The sequence below is a fragment of the Heptranchias perlo genome, chromosome 13 (assembly GCF_035084215.1).
Source record: "Heptranchias perlo isolate sHepPer1 chromosome 13, sHepPer1.hap1, whole genome shotgun sequence".
Classification (NCBI taxonomy): domain Eukaryota; kingdom Metazoa; phylum Chordata; class Chondrichthyes; order Hexanchiformes; family Hexanchidae; genus Heptranchias; species Heptranchias perlo.
Window position 1 is genome coordinate 8,486,887 of NC_090337.1, and position 12,251 is coordinate 8,499,137.

General features: G+C 42.5%; 1 pseudogene; it reads left to right on the forward strand.

The window, feature by feature from the left end:
* Window positions 1–4,597: 4,597 nt before the first annotated feature.
* LOC137330990 (extracellular calcium-sensing receptor-like) lies at window positions 4,598–11,679 on the forward strand (annotated as a pseudogene).
* The last annotated feature ends 572 nt before the right edge of the window (window positions 11,680–12,251 follow it).

Genomic DNA, 12,251 nt, shown 5'->3' on the forward strand with positions numbered 1-12,251 from the left:
CTCACTCAGAACCCAGATGCCCTTTGGAGGGCGCTGTGCTATTTGGATGTTTGGCTGATAGAAAATCGATGGGCAAGTGAACGTCAAAGGAAAGAACCAATGTCTGGCGCCATCCGTTCCCCCTCACAGTAAAATCTGGCCCACAGTATTTAAACGGAGCACATTCTCCAGGAAGACAGTGGAGTTGGATAATGTCAATAAGTTCACAGGAGGCAAATATATGTGTAGCAGAGAATATGACTAGTGGGGGTGGCTATGAGAGGCAGAGTACGGCATTGATTAATATTGCAAGATTTTTTTTTATTCGTTCATGGGATGTGGGCATCGCTGGTGAGGCCGGCATTTATCCCTAATTACCCTCGAGAAGGTGGTGGTGAGCCGCCTTCTTGAACCGCTGCAGTCCGTGTGGTGACGGTTCTCCCACAGTGCTGTTAGGAAGGGAGTTCCAGGATTTTGAACCAGCGACAATGAAGGAACAGCGATATATTTCCAAGTCGGGATGGTGTGTGACTTGGAGGGGAACGTGCAGGTGGTGTTGTTCCCATGTGCCTGCTGCCCTTGTCCTTCTAGGTGGTAGAGGTCGCGGGTTTGGGAGGTGCTGTCGAAGAAGCCTTGGCGAGTTGCTGCAGTGCATCCTGTGGATGGTACACACTGCAGCCACAGTGCGCCGGTGGTGAAGGGAGTGAATGTTTAGGGTGGTGGATGGGGTGCCAATCAAGCGGGCTGCTTTATCTTGGATGGTGTCGAGCTTCTTGAGTATTGTTGGAGCTGCACTCATCCAAGCAAGTGGAGAGTATTCCATCAGAGTCCTGACTTGTGCCTTGTAGATGGTGGAAAAGCTTTGGGGAGTCAGGAGGCGAGTCACTCGCAGCAGAATACCCAGCCTCTGACCTGCTCTTGTAGCCACAGTATTTATATGGCTGGTCCAGTTAAGTTTCTGGTCAATGGTAACCCCCAGGATGTTGATGGTGGGGAATTCGGCGATGGTAAAGCCGTTGAATGTCAAGGGGAGGTGGTTAGACTCTCTCTTGTTGGAGATGGTCATTGCCTGGCACTTATCTGGCGCGAATGTTACTTGCCACTTATGAGCCCAAGCCTGAATGTTGTCCAGGTCTTGCTGCATGCGGGCTCCGACTGCTTCATTATTTGAGGGGTTGCGAATGGAACTGAACACTGTACAGTCATCAGCGAACATCCCCATTTCTGACCTTATGATGGAGGGAAGGTCATTGATGAAGCAGCTGAAGATGGTTGGGTCTAGGACACTGGCCTGAGGAACTCCTGCAGCAATGTCCTGGGGCTGAGATGATTGGCCTCCAACAACCACTGCCATCTTCCTTTGTGCTAGGTATGACTCCAGCCAATGGAGAGTTTTCCCCCTGATTCCCATTGACTTCAATTTTACTAGGGCTCCTTGGTGCCACACTCGGTCAAATGCTGCCTTGATGTCAAGGGCAGTCACTCTCACCTCACCTCTGGAATTCAGCTCTTTTGTCCATGTTTGGACCAAGGCTGTAATGAGGTCTGGAGCCGAGTGGTCCTGGCGGAACCCAAACTGAGCATCGGTGAGCAGGTTATTGGTGAGTAAGTGCCGCTTGATAGCACTGTCGACGACACCTTCTATCACTTTGCTGATGATTGAGAGTAGACTGATGGGGCGGTAATTGGCTGGATTGGATTTGTCCTGCTTTTTGTGGACAGGACATACCTGGGCAATTTTCCACATTGTCGGGTAGATGCCAGTGTTGTAGCTGTACTGGAACAGCTTGGCTAGAGGCGAAGCTAGTTCTGGAGCACAAGTCTTCAGCACTACAGCCAGGATGTTGTCGGGGCCCATAGCCTTTGCTGTTTCCAGTGCACTCAGCCGTTTCTTCATATCACGTGGAGTGAATCAAATTGGCCGAAGACTGGCTTCCGTGATGGTGGGGATATCGGGAGGAGTCCGAGATGGATCATCCACTCGGTACTTCTGGCTGAAGATGGTTGCAAACACTTCAGCCTTGTCTTTTGCACTCACGTGCTGGACTCCGCCATCATTGAGGATGGGGATGTTTGCAGAGCCTACCTCTTCCCGTTCGTTGTTTAATTGTCCACCACCATTCACGACTGGATGTGGCAGGACTGCAGAGCTTTGATCTGATCCGTTGGTTGTGGAATCGCTTAGCTCTGTCTATAGCATGTTGCTTCCGCTGATTAGCATGCATGTAGTCCTGAGTTGTAGCTTCCCCAGGTTGGCACCTCATTTTTAGGTACGCCTGGTGCTGCTCCTGGCATGCTCTTCTACACTCCTCATTGAACCAGGGTTCAACCCCTGGCTTGTTGGTAATGGTAGATTGAGGAATATGCCGGGCCATGAGGTTACAGATTGTGCTGGAATACAATTCTGCTGCTGCTGATGGCCCACAGCGCCTCATGGATGCCCAGTTTTGAGCTGCTAGATCTGTTCTGAATCTATCCCATTTAGCACGGTGGTAGTGCCACACAACACGTTGGATGGTGTCCTCAGTGCGAAGACGGGACTTCATCTCCACGAGGACTGTGCGGTGGTCACTCCTACCAATACTGTCATGGACAGATGCATTTGTGCACAGGTAGATTGGTGAGGACGAGGCTCAAGTAAGTTTTTTCCTCGTGTTGGTTTGCTCACCACCTGCCGCAGGCCCAGTCTAGCAGCTATGTCCTTCAGGACTCGGCCAGCTCGGTCAGTAGTGGTGCTACCGAGCCACTCTTGGTGATGGACATTGAAGTCCCCCACCCAGAGTACATTTTGTGCCCTTGCTACCCTCAGTCCTTCCTCCAAGTGGTGCTCAACATGGAGGAGGACTGATTCATCAGCTGAGAGAGGGCGGTAGGTGGTAATCAGCAGGAGGTTTCCTTGCCCATGTTTGACCTGATGCCATGAGATTTCATGGGGTCCAGAGTCAATGTTGAGGACTCCCAGGGCCACTCCCTCCTGACTGTATATCACTGTACCGCCACCTCTGGTGGGTCTGTCCTGCCGGTGGGACAGGACGTACCCAGGGATGGTGATGGAAGAGTCTGGGACGTTGGCTGAAAGGTATGATTCTGTGAGTGTGGCTATGTCAGGCTGTTGCTTGACTAGTCTGTGGGACAGCTCTCCCAATTTTGGCACAAGTCCCCAGATGTTAGTAAGGAGGACCTTGCAGGGTCGACTGGGCTTGGTTTGCCGTTGTCGTGTCCGGTGCCTAGTGGTCCGATGCCGGGTGGTCCGTCCGGTTTTATTCTTATTATGACTTTTCGTAGCGAGATTTTACAACTGAGTGGCTTGCTGGACCATTTCAGAGGGCAATTAAGAATTAACCACATTGCTGTGGGTCTGGAGTCACATATAGGCCAGACCGGGTAAGGATGGCAGGTTTCCTTCCCTAAAGGACATTCGTGAACCAGATGGGTTTTTACGACAATCCGGTAGTTTCATGGCCATCATTACTGATACTAGTATTTTAATTCCAGATTTTTATTTAATTAATTGAATTTAAATTCGCCAGCTGCCGTGGCGGGATTTGAACTCATGACTCTGGATTTTCGTCCAGTAACATAACCACTATGCTATCGTACCCTATATAGATTACAATGCCCTATTTTGATCCTATATAGGCAGCTATGCAGAACTTCAGGATGCTGTTGTTGATCGACCTGTCAGCCTGGCTCATTAAGGTGGATTGGAGGGGCAGGTTGTGCCATTGGGAGCTGGGGGTCATCCCACTTCGATCCAATCAACCCGGCAAACTAACGTCCTAATAGATAGAGTGTATTTTGCTAGTCTAGTTCCGAAAAGTTTACGAGGGCCGAGCACATTGACAAGCTACACGATTTTAGCTGCTGAAGCTCCAACAGTATCCCTGGACAAATTGAGGGTCCCCAATTCTTGGTGCTTCGCAATCTGTGCCTAATTTTGCAGGGCTTAGGTAAGTGAGGTTTACCCCTATGGGGAGACAATCTGCACTCCATATAGGGCAAGCACAGGCAATACCTGTGTAGATTTCTCAATAGTTTGTTTTGCACATTTTTGAGGGTGGTGCTGGGGCTTCGCAAGCTTCTTTGCTGATCAAAAAATATATTTAATAATTGTCAGAAAGCACAGGTCACAAAGCAATAATCTACTTGGAATCCTTGCATTAGGAGATTGCAGAAAACGTAATGCCGTTGGTAGAATGCACATCAACAATTAGACTTGGAGTTTTCGTTGGGTTCGTTGCCTCATTTTATTTTTTTTTATTCGTTCATGGGATGTGGGCGTCGCTGGCGAGGCCGGCATTTATTGCCCATCCCTATCTCAGCAATTACAGCTGATTACTGGTAAACAGCCTCCAGCAAAAAAGCGGATCTTTGTTTGTGTAATTTTCTATTTCCTCATCTGGCAGCGGATTTTCTTTGGGGACTTATTGATTATTTAGCAATTTAGGAACTCAGCAATTACAGGTTGCGCAGTTGCCAATGAAATGAGCCGATATATAAAGCCGATTGTTGGTACTTTGAGAGAACCACAGCTGCTGCCTGCATAACAATGTATCGCCGTTTTTTATATGAGGTGTTATTGTCTCTGATTGCTCCTGTGTGTTTGACGAATGAACCAATCTGCCAACGCTGGGGGACGGATGATTTGCTCGGATTATCGAAGGACGGTGACATTGTTCTCGGCGGAATTTTCAGCGTACACGCCAACGTTGTGACTCGGGATCTTTCTTTTGAAGTCCAGTCAAAAGGGGTAAAATGCAAGACGTGAGTTCAACCTATCAACTGGCTAAAGCATCTCAAGCTAAATGAGAGTGTTGTTTAATACTTGAGCTGTTTGTATGCTTTCTGACAGGTGATACCACTTAGTAGGGCGAATTGTTTTGTCGATGAAAATATACGAATTATTTGGATGCATTTGTTTATGGAGTTACCTTGCATGTATTGCAGTTTATTATTGATTTATTAGTAGTCTCTTAGCAACTTATACATTGCTCAGAAAGTGTTGTCTGCGACCTGAAGACAATTTCACCTGACCAGACCAACAACGTTGCTGAACGTGAGGTTAAACAAAAAAAGCCAACTAACACCTGGATGGAAATTTAAAACAGTTCTTCCAGTGGTGAGGTAACTCCGAGGTTGATTCTCTTTAATGTCTAAAGTCAATTCAGAGTCAAAAACTGCACGTGCCCTTGCTTATTTGCTTGGAATATTTAAGATGACTCTGCAAAAGTAATTCCTAAATTATAAAAATGCACCTTCCCCATATCCCGATTGTTATATGTTAAAACCCAGCCGTCATAAATTATTGAAGCCAGCTTTAATTCCAGTGCACTAAAAATAGTTAAGAGTGCCAATCGTGATGTATTTAGTTTATACTCGTTTTTTGTTAACAGTGCTTATAGATACAATGCAAAATGTGAGTGGAATTGACTAATAGCTAAAGTGTTTCCGAATAAATACGCGAATGTGGAATATCCAAATTCTTCGAATCACTTGACACAGCTCAATTTGGCGACTTGACGAGCTCCCCTTAGAATTTTCCACTCAGAGTTTAGGTGGCATTGTTCTCGGCATTGCTTTCATTTGTTTCTATTCAAATTCAGCAAAACTCCTGTAACAAGCCATGTAATACCACTTCCAGATCGCAAATAGCAAACTGGATGTATGAAGGATGCTTTGGTAATGTTTCCTAAAGTACAGTCCCTGAACACATATCGCGTATTTCATCTTTGTAAGTCGGCGTGTTGTGAAGTGAATTTTGAAAATTTGCATAACGAATATATTTCTAGTCATAATAATATATTACAAGTACTAGCATTGCACTTACGAGCATATATTTTCAGTTATGGCTGTGCTTATTTCACCATACTAAAACTACAATGTGCTCTCCGCAGCTTTCGGTACAGGCTCTTTCGTTTCGTAATGGCAATGATTTTTGCTATTGAGGAAATAAACAAAGATCCCAAACTGCTTCCAAATGTGACACTGGGTTACCGAATATACGATTCCTGTGGCACGCCTCCAATATCAATAAAAGCAGCCTTTGAATTTTTAAACAGGCTTGAAAAACCGGCTTCCAATGTTACCTGCAAAAGAGCCCCTGACGTTTCAGCTATTATTGGAGACTCTGGATCCTCACAGTCTTTAGCCATCGCGAACTTAATCAGTACTTTCAGAATCCCAATGGTAAAATATATAATGGAATATATAATTAGCTAAAGACAAGCAATAGAATCTTAATGTGTGAAACAAGAGATCAATTGGGGCCAGATTTTGCTGAACTAAGTACGACGTTACTAATGCGCAAATCGGCCAGCAACTAAAAACGTGCACGAACAAATCTAACGAACGGCATCTACCGCCGGGAGATATCCCGCTCCAGCAAAACCTGACCCTCTAAGCTCCTCTTCTGTACAAACGCACAAAGCATTTTATACCAATTTTCTTAGGGCGAAACTCTTTGCTTAGAAATAAAGAAAATGAATCCAATAGCCATGATTATTTTCAAAAATATAAAATATACTCTATAGTTGTTCAATTTTGATAAAAACGTTTGTAGATTAATAGATAATTTGAAAGTCTATATTCCAAGTTATAAAAACTGATGAGTGCTGAATTGTTACTGTAGTCGCTGAACTTCATTCTTTTACAATTCTGAAATTCATAATTTTAAAAAAATCTATTTAGGACCACCGATTTATCACAGTATTCTTTTGTTAATTGCGTTATCGAAGCTAAGACTTGAAATGTGTAACACTTTTAATATATATTTCACAATTCATTTTAACGATTTTAAGCAGTTCAATATCACTTTTCTCATATGTAACTACTAATAGGATTCTTTCCCCTGTCTGATTCACCTTGGAATCCATGTTAGTTATCTATCAATTCCATTTAAGCTCATCAGCCACTGTAATGGCCTGATTAGCTGGAAAGGTATTTTATTCCTTAAATACAATAATTTGCTTACTAACCTTGAGGGGAAAGCATTTTTATTGTTCTGATTTGTGAGTCAAAATATTAAGCTACTCTATGGTGAGTGTGATAATATTTATTGATGCACTTTATGTTTCTTCCTCAAAATTCACAAAATCCTGTTAATTTATTCTGAAGCAGAAGCTGCAAGAAGCATTAATGACCTTTAAGTGTCAGTAAATGACATAAAAACAACTCTAGAATAAATTCATAGGATTCTGTAGTTTTGAGGTAAACCATAATGTCCATTTAAATATTACTACATTCGCCTTATAGTACTGTAATATTTTGACTCGCAAATAAAAACAATAACGAATCTAAGCCTGCTAAACCTCCGGCTGAATGTAACATCAATTACTAATGTCGTTTTATATTGTGTCAGCCTCGGCTCAGTGGTAGCACTCTTACCTCTGAGTCAGAAGGTTGTGGTTTCAAGCCCTATTCTGAAACTGGAGTGCATAATCTAGACTGGCATTTCCATGCAGTGCTGAAGGAGTGCTGCACTGTCTGAGGTGCTGTCTTGCCGATGAGAAGTTAAACCGAGGCCCTGTCCGCCCTCATAGATGGACGTAAAAGATACCCCGACACTATAACCAAGAAGAGCAGGGAAGTTGTCTTGGCCAAGATTTTTTTTACCTCAACCAACACCTATAACAGATGATCTGGTCATTTATTTGATTGCTGTTTGTGGGACCTTGCTGTGCGCAATTTGTCTGCGGGTTTCCTACATTACAACAGTGACTACATTTCAAAAGTACATAATTTGCTTTAAAGCGCTTTGGGACGCCCTGGGGTAGTGAAAGGCGCTATATGAATTCAAGTCTTTCCTTCTATTTTTGTTGCAGAATAATTTAATTTTTACTTTTCAATTTTCTGTAGGTTAGCTACGTTTCTACATGTGTGTGCCTCAGTAACAGAAATGAATATCCGTCATTCTTCAGAACAATACCGAGTGATTACTTTCAGGTGAGAGCGTTAGCCCAACTTGTAAGTCATTTTGGGTGGACTTGGATCGGGACGATTAAAAGTGACGATGACTATGGTAACTTTGGAATGCAAGCTTTCACGGAAACCGTACAACGGTTAGGCATTTGCATCGCTTTCTCTGAGTCTCTTCATAAAACATACTCCAAGGCAAAGTTACTTAAAACTATAAACACTATAAAGACATCTTCCACAAGAATTGTTGTGGCCTTTCTATCCCAATCGGATATGGCCATTTTGCTCAAAGAAATAGCACGGCAAAATGTCACCGGCGTTCAGTGGATAGGAAGCGAAGCCTGGATCACTACGTCACCTCTCTCGCCAGAAGAAAGCAGGCGATTTCTTTCTGGCGCAATTGGAATTGCAATTCGTAAAGTAAATTTACCAGGACTGAAAGAATTCCTAATGCATGTTCACCCCTCGGTCTATCCAGGAAACCTTTTAGTGAAGGAGTTTTGGGAAAAGACATTCAGCTGTACCCTAGAGAACATGGAAAACAAAACAGCTGGAATTAAACCTCAATCGGTGATTCAGGAATGCACAGGAACAGAGATTTTACAAACTGCACATAATATATTTACAGATGTGTCTGAGTACAGAGTTACTTACAATGTATATAAAGCGACTTATGCTATAGCTCATGCTCTTCATAATATGCTCTCGTGCGAAAATGGGAAAGGACCATTTTACAATAACAGCTGTGCAAATATTTCACATTTTCGTCCGTGGCAGGTAAGGACCAGTTCATGCTGTTTGCCGTATAAAGAGACAACACATTTTACAAAAATACGTTTACGACCTGTACGTTTCTGAAAGTCAAATATGGGGTTAATACTCACATGAATTGCACATTTAAAGGATTTTTTGAGATAAAACATTTAATTTCCCTTTTAAAGCTGCTGCATTAAGTACAAACAGTACATTTCATAACTAAGATTGGCGAAACGGTATATTTTGATGAAAATGGCGACCCAGTCCCAACATACGACATCGTGAACTGGCAGCTAAATGCATTCGGTAACACGGAGACTGTAACTGTTGGGCACTACGATGGATCTGCATCGCCAGGACAAGAATTTGTCATCAGCGAAGGGGCAATCATATGGAGTGGTTCTCAGTTCACGGTAAGGAAATGCTATTCTCGGTAATATATGGGATGATGACACATTCGCTTATCTGTGTACAGAAATAAGTCGAAATTGAAAAAGTCCCCAGACTAGTAAATGGAGTAAAGTTTCACATGTAGTTAAGGGTTGCCAAATACTCCAGCAAATAAAATTGGCTCATACCGAAATTCTTCCAGTCTTAACACCTCTGCCATCCCGTGTATTTACAGTAAACAATGCTAAAATCAATTATCACGATAAGGTGGTAAGATCATCGTTCAAAAGCATGTATGAGTTAGTAGAATATTGCATGATACACAATAGCCAAAATACTATTTGGAACACTAAACTATGAAAGGATGACTGAAATAAAAACAAAAAAAATGCTGGAGTTACTCAAAGTCAGGCAGCAGCTGTGGAGAATCAAACAGAGTTAACGTTTCAGGTCGATGATCTTTCGTCAGAACTGGAAGATGTTGAAGATTTAACAGTTCGTAAGCAAGTACAGAGCCAGGGAAAGGGTGGTTGGTGGGGGGAGGAAGGGGAGGGAAGAAATCTTCAACTTCTTCCAGTTCTGACGAAAGGTCATCGACTTGAAACATTAACTCTGTTTCTTTCTCCACAGATGCCGCCCGACTTGCTGAGTATTAACAGCATTTTCTGTTTTTAATTCAGATTTCCAGCATCCGCAGTATTTTGCATATGTACGGATGACATTGTTGTGTCCCTGTTTTGCCACTTTCCAACTGAGTCAGCCCTGATGAAATTAGGGATTTTGAGAGAGTAGATAGGGACTGACAGGAGGGTCAGTAACCAGAGGACACAGATTTAAGATAATTGGCAAAAGAACTGGCGGGAGATTGGGACTTTTTTTATGGAGCGAGTTGTCATGACCTGGAATGCACTGCCTGAATGGATGCTGGAAGCAGATTCAATAATAACTTTCAAAAGGGAATTACTTGAAAAGGAAACATTTGCATGGTTATGGGGAAAGGGCAGGGGAATGGGACTAATTGGACAGCTCTTTCGAAAAGCCGACATAGGAAAGATGGGCCGAATGGCTTCCGTCTGTGCTCTATGTTTCTATAAAATCAATTAACCCAGTAAGCAAGGGAATGGAGCCCTGGGTAGAAATATCAAGCAAGGTTCGAGCAACTGATCCTCTTTCAGTGCCTCGTGGTGGCCAGTTCCCCAGTGTGGTTGTTGGGGCTTGACGTGGAATGGGTTGCGAGCAATTGCTGCGTTGGTTCACACATGGCGAATGACCACCTGAGCAAATACGGGAGGGAGAGAGCGAGGAGATTGCACCTAAGAAGGAATTAGCGTCTTTCAGAAAGGAAAAGTGAAGAACATGCGGAAAATAGGCCCTCGGGATCCTCTCGCCCCCACCGCCACATATGGAATACGGATGTGTTATCCCTTTACCACATTTGGGCAGCTAATATTGAGGGAATTAAAAGAAGGTACAAGATGACTTAAATGTTGGATTTTTGTTCTTTATCACAAGGTGCCAAAAGCAGTTTGCTCCGAGGCCTGTCCCAATGGAACAAGAAAGGCAGCAAGAAAAGGACAACCCATTTGCTGTTTTGATTGCATACAATGTGCAGATGGTGAAATCAGTAACATGACTGGTAAGAACAAGTAGAAATACGTCTTTCACAAATAATTTATCTATGATTCATTGTCAAATATGACTTGTTTTAAACTACATTTCTTTCGATTTTAATTGTGTTTCTTTTAAGATTCAATAGAATGCATCAAGTGTCCATTGGAATACCGGTCCAATCGTCAACGAGATCAATGCATATGGAAGGAAATTCAATTTCTTTCCTTTGAGGAAATCATGGGGATTATTTTGGTGACGCTCGCATTGCTTGGAGCCTTCATGACTATTAGTGTCTTTGTTACGTTTTACCTTTACAGAGACACACCTATTGTTAAAGCGAACAACTCAGAGTTAAGCTTTCTGCTTCTTTTTGCACTAACACTTTGTTTTCTGTGCTCAATTACATTCATTGGAGAACCATCATCTTGGTCTTGTACATTACGTCATATAGCATTTGGTGTTATTTTTGTCCTTTGTCTTTCTTGCGTTCTGGGTAAAACAATTGTTGTGGTGATGGCATTTAATGCAACTCTTCCCAACAACAACACCATGAAGTGGTTTGGGCCTACACAACAACGTCTAACTGTTTTTATTCTTACACTAGTACAAAGTTTAATATGTGCTGCCTGGCTAACTACATCACCACCGTATCCGCTGAAAAACAGTGACTATTTTAATGAGATAATAGTTTTTGAATGTAATGTAGGGTCTGCAATAGCATTTTACTGTGTACTGGGTTATATTGGATTTTTGTCCTGTGTATGTTTCGTGGTTGCTTTTCTAGCTCGAAAACTTCCTGATAATTTCAACGAAGCTAAACACATAACTTTTAGCATGCTTATCTTTTGTGCAGTTTGGATAACGTTCATTCCGGCTTATATAAGCTCTCCTGGCAAATATACGGTAGCGGTAGAAATATTTGCAATTCTGGCGTCTAGTTTTGGTTTACTGGTCTGCATTTTTGCGCCTAAATGCTATGTTATCCTTCTGAGGAAAGAAATGAATACAAAGAAGCATATGATGGGTTAAATGGATCCCAATATTCTTTGAGAATTTTTTACATATAAATTTAGTGGGGTTCTTTACCCGATTTAGTCAGATGTTGCTTTCATATGTGCACTACTTCAAAGTTGAACCTCAGTCTGCAATGTTAAGAGTAATGCTGTAGAATATTTATTAAACTAAAGAGAATTGGAAATAGGTAGTCAAATATGTAATAAAGATTGTGTGGAAATGTTATACTATGTTTCAGGTTCAATAATACTGATTAAATAAATAAAAAGACTGAAAGTAAGGAAGTACCTTAAAGATTGGGATTCCATGGAAAAGAGAGGTTGATACAGAAAACAATATACGAAATGTAAAGCGATTCTCTGTGGCCTTCCATGTTTTTCTCTGCACAAACTTCAGCTCGTCCTAAACAGCATCCCTCATGCTATACTGCAATAAGCGTTCTCATTTATCAGCCCTGTCTTTGATGACCTCCACTCTCTTGCCATTTCGTAAACCGTTGATACAAAATTTTCATTCTCATTTGCAAATGCCTAGTGGTCTTATCCGTCCATACCTCCGCAATATCATAGACTTCACTATTGATGGCC